The sequence below is a fragment of the Chinchilla lanigera genome, unplaced genomic scaffold (assembly GCF_000276665.1).
Source record: "Chinchilla lanigera isolate Chin_1 unplaced genomic scaffold, ChiLan1.0 scaffold00032, whole genome shotgun sequence".
Lineage (NCBI taxonomy): Eukaryota > Metazoa > Chordata > Mammalia > Rodentia > Chinchillidae > Chinchilla > Chinchilla lanigera.
In genome coordinates this window covers 20,146,652-20,152,298 of record NW_004955433.1, presented here as the reverse complement: position 1 = coordinate 20,152,298, position 5,647 = coordinate 20,146,652, and positions in this window count along the sequence as shown.

Here is a 5,647-nt window from a genome sequence, read left to right as displayed (position 1 = left end):
AAAAAAAAAAAAAAAAGAAAGAATGAGATTGACTGCTATCAATAGAACAGGTCATCCTTTCCACTTGATTTTTAAGTCTTTTTCTTCTGTGGTAACTTTTAGTGAGCATTTACACGGGATACAAATATTTTTACAGCCCTTACCCATATGGAGAGGTCTATCCACATATCTCTCCCACAAATATCTTTGTCAAAAATTTCCTAGTCATGGTCCCTTAAAATTCTAGGTCACCCAGCTAGACCACCGGTAACATCCAAGTGAACAGTCACATGTCTGGCCATTTTTCCTTCCAGGCAAAATGTATTATCAGGTGGACTAGATGATTCTGTCCACTGCAAAGATTCCTCTTCACCACTTTCCTTCATGGAGGTCCTGGAAAGAAGCTGCAGTACAGCAGCTGTACACTTGCAAATGGTGCTTGCATAACATGCAGAACCATTCATAAACCAGGTCTTAGCCTTATGTTCCTCTGACAGCTTATCATATGATACATCCAGCAAGGCCATAGGTGCATCTTGGGAAACAGAAAACAATGTAGCAGGTATTGGACCCACGTACATATGGGCAACTTCCTACTGTAACTTACTTGTGCATTCTGGACCTGCTCTGATATACATATACATACATATATATATATATATATATATAATTTCTGCTTTTGTCTTGGTTACTTTTCTCTCATTGCTGAGACAATGACTCCCAAAATTAAGGAAGGAAAGAAAAGTTTATTTAGCTCACAGGCTATGGAGGTTTCAGTCCATATTCAACTGGCTCTAAGGCAGAGTGCTCTATGGCACAGAGAAACAGTTCATGTCAACAGAAGATAGCAAAAGCAACCAGAGCAAAAGGGAGGAAAGAGGGGCTGGGGATTTAGCTCAGAGGCACAGTGCCTACCTGGCAAGCTCAAAGTCATGAGTTCAATTCCTGGTACCGGAAAAAAACAAAAAAAAAAAAAAAAAAAGAGGAATGGTGGCAAGCAGCCTCTTCTTCTCCCTTACATACGTAAAATATCTGCCCTGGGCAAGGTATAGCCCTCACACCCATAATTAATCAAACTCTAGGAGCCTGCCTCTGACTTCATGAGGCTTTGGGGGAACACTCACACACAAATCATAACACTGATGGACTCATGCTGTACATGTCCAATATACGACTCAGTGGATCAGGTAATACCCAGCTTATGATGGGAAGCTCAGGTTGCGTGGTAACTCAGGCTGTTGGTAGTCTGGTGTGCCATGATCAAGTGTTCAGTTTCCACTGAAGCACAGTAGCAGGCCAAGAGCTGTTTTTCAAAGAGAGAGTAGTTGTGTACAGATGATAGCAGAGTCTTGATACAAAATCATGCAGGCCTCTGCTTCAATTCCTCTGTAAGGTTCTGCCATAGGCTCCAAATAGCATCCCTACCTGCCACTGATACTTCAAGTATCATTGAATATGCTGAATCAGAGCGTTCCCATGACAGAATAACATTCACAGTATGCTGGATCTGTTGCAGAGTCTTCTCTTGTTCTAGGTCTCACTCAAAACTTTTAACTATTCAAGTCTCTCTGTAAATGGGCCAGAGTAAGTGAAAAATATTCTGCCTCAGAGTATCCCAAGTAGGCTCACTAGTGTGCTTCATTTTTTGTTGTAGGGGGAACCAGATGCAACAATTTATCTTTTACTATAGAAGTGCTAGCTCTACATGCCCCACTTCCTTGGACTTGTAGAAATTTTACTATGGTAAAGGACCTTGAATTTTAGTTGAATTTAGTTCCCATCCTCTAGTTCTCAAATGCTTTACTAACAAATACAGAGTGGTTTCTACCTCCTGCTCATTTGGTGCAATGAGCATAATGTGATCAATGTAACAGACCAGTGTGATTCTTTGTGGGAGAGAAGGATGATCAAGAGCCCTGTAAAGAAAAGTTAATATATCCCTGAGGCAGGATAGTGAAGGTCCTACCTTGCCAGCTGAAAGCAAATCACTTCTGATCAGCCTTATGGGTAGGCATGGGAAAGAAAGTGTTTGCCAAATCAATAGTTGCATACAAAGAACCTGGAGATGTGTTAATCTACTCAAGTAAGGAAACTATGTGTGGTACAATTGGAGTCACCACTTGATTCAGTTTTCAGTAATCTACCATCATTCTGCATGACCCATCTATCTTCTGCACAGGCCAAATGGAAGAATTAAGTGCAGATATCCTGGGAACCACCACCCCTGCTACCTTCAAGTCCTTGATACTGGAACTAATTTCTGCAATCCCTCCAGGGATGCGATATTGTTTTTAGTTCACCATTGTACCAGGTGAAGGCAAATCTAATGGCTTCCATTTGACTTTTACAACCATAATAACCCTCACACTACAGGTTGAAGAACCAATGTGAAGATTCTGTCACGCACTAAGTATGTCTTTCCCAATTATGCATTCTGGAACAGAGGAAATGACTATAGGATTTGAGGACCTACTGAACACACTGAGTCAGACCTTTGCTAAAACTCCATTGATCACACAAGCTCTGTAGGCTGCTACTGGTACTGGAGGGTCACAACGGCATTTTGGATCCCCTGGAGTCAGTGTTTGTTCTGAACCAGTGTCCAATACTCCATGATATGTCTAACCATTCCCCTGTCCCCATTGCATAGTTACTCTGGTAAAAGGGATTACGTCACTTCAGGGAAGGATGGGAGAAAAGCTGAGATTTAAGACTGGAGCTCCATTTAAAGAAACAGAAATGAACCCTCCTTTTCCACTTCCCTTTTGTATACTTCAGGTGACAAGCCTATTGGCTGCTGTCACTAAGCAATAAATCCCAGTTGACCTTCAATAAATCCCTTCAACCACACCCAGAACTATGCTGATCCAATTTACTTGGGTGTTTTCTTACTCAAATTGAAAAAGTCAGCTACTATCATGCGTTTTAATTAAAAAAAAATTCTCTTGACAAAAATTGATCCCAAATTTGCATGTACTGCAGAAAGAAAATTGGCTAATACTTGAAAATAATTTTGTCACCAAGAAGACTTCTTCCTCATTCCAAAATCTAAACATGTATCAAGACTTATTACTTTCCACATATTGGGCTATGTGGAAGGAAGATACTTGTCTTGTTTTTGTTTTACTTTGTTGTTTTTTGAGACAGGGTCTCCCTATGCAGTTCAGGCTGGCCTTGAGTTCACTTTGTTGCCCAGGCTGGCCTCAAACTCACAACGATCCTCCTGCCTCTGTCTTCCGTGTGCTGGGATTATAGGCATGCACCACCAGGCCTGGCCCAATACCTGTCTTCTTAAACCTTTTTAGTTTAACAGAAAGAAAAACAAGTAACTAGATAATAAATACAGATTGACTGGAGCTATAACAGAGGAAAACAAACCATCGATGAGGCTGGTTAAAGGAAGGACTGTTGAAAATATGAATGTTGCATAAAGAATATTTTTTTAATGATCTGACAATGCAGAAGGAGCTGTCATAATCATTGTCATCTTTCTTTTAGGACTATCACTTACTAATCTGATTATTTGAATACAGGATGACCAAAAATTACATGTTTTTTTTCATTAATTTGTATAACAGGAAATATAAAAATGAAGACTTTATCAAATTTGTGCAACACAAGAACCAACTGATCGAAATGCCCCTTGCCTTTGTAATGCTCCAGATAGTCAGTATATAAAGAAATACATGCCCTGAGCAACACTGGGGTTAAACTGTTAAATGGTTAATACCTGAAGTCATTATAAGGACCCTAACCCCAAAAATCTACATTATTTCTTCTAGCCATTTCTAACGATGGTGTTTGTAAATTTTTTTCTAGTTGCTGTGAATAAGCAGTACATTTTATGTAACTTTCATAATTTTGCCTTTCATTACATTGATTCTTTAGTAAATATTCTGAGACTTGGCTTCCTGGTGAGAACTTGAGGTTTTTTTCTATCAAAGTCTTTTATATTTCACTCCAGTGCTCTTAGAAATTATTAACAATTAAGATGGCTGTTGAATAATAAAGTACCAAGAAGCACCCTCTCAATTCTTAATGGTATTTGACTTCTAGCAAATTCTCAGAAACACTGAAAGAATCAGAAGCTGTTGGTTTTGAGCTTCTCAGATCCCAATTCATTAACCACAACCCTTACACAATCACTGAAACACTCAACACTATGCACATCAGGGAAGAAATATTTCTAAAACCATGAAATTTTACCCAAACCAACCTATACATGGAAAAATAACAGCTGTAAATTAATAAAAATGAAATTCCAAACATTCATTGTCCTAAATCTTGAAAACAAGACATGTACAACAACCCAGGTGTAATTTTGCAGGGCAGTTTGACTGTATCATTCTGAATACTGAGAAGGATTTAAATTCCATAACTTTTTGACTGCAGACCTCTAACATCTACCTTTAAATAGTTTTAGCATCATCTTCTTTGTCAAGTTCCTTCATAAAGTCAATATTTTAGGACACACTAATGTCATTATTTCCCACTTTTCATTGTCTTTCAATTCAGTGTTTCAATTTCTGCTTGTGATTATTCCACTTTTCTGAATCTTATTCTTCCATGTGACATTTTAGGCCAAATTTTACTCATACTTTCAATCTGAGATAAATTACCATTTGTCATCTGAAGCTTCTGGCATCTGGAAGATGTAAATGCAAGAAGAAGGGAAAGTTCATGCCACTTAAGTCAAGTCCACAAGTAGTGAAGACCCAGTGCAACAAAAGGCAAAGGAAACGTTTGTTCAAGTCTCCTCTTCTATGCAATTAATTCACTACATTAAGTGTTAGGTGAACTTAGCAGTGATTCACCCTGGTTTTTATCCTAACTGTTTGCAAGTTGATTTTCCATATTCATTCATAAGCTCTTCAGTAATACAGACTGCATTTTGTTTTATAATTTTGGGCAATTCTTGATTTATTTTCATTTCTTTTTTTTTTTTTTTTCAGCAAGACAGTAGACATTAAATAAATGAATGAGGAAACCTTAAAATAAGAATAACTCTGCAAGATAGATGCTAGGATCTCATCACACATTCAGAAAATGTATATGTTTAGACACACAAATTCACAAACACACACACAATGTTTCAACAATATAAATAGGGTGCATCCCTTCCTATAATGGTTCAGCTTTAAGATTGATTAAAAGCACGACAATGTTCAACTAAATTAGAATTGTTTTCATTCTTCATTTTTCAAAACCCTCTGTCTCACAATTACAAACACATACACACACACACACACACACACACACACGCACACACAGTGAAATTAGCTAATAACATCCCTGTAATAATGTTTTTGTAAGAAAGGCACAAAATGACTTAGATATGTTGAACAGGTAGATATCAAAGTAGACTTCCTCCTGCTGTCATTAAATACATGAAAAGCTGCTGAAAGTTACTCCTTTCAAATTTTAGTAGCTTGTATATGAAGATCAAAAGACAGAAATTCTGGCAAGTCTTGGATCCATTTGTAGCTGCTAGACAAAAAAAAAAGAACCTCTGTATGGAAATGACTTTTGTATTTGAAAACAGTGACTAGCCAGATATTCCAAATGACCAACTGTCCAAAGACTTAGGATAGGATAGCTTTGACTGAATGTCATGCAGTGTCTTGCCCTTTGTGATGGGCTTCACTTTGCTTCTCTCTCTCTCTCTCTC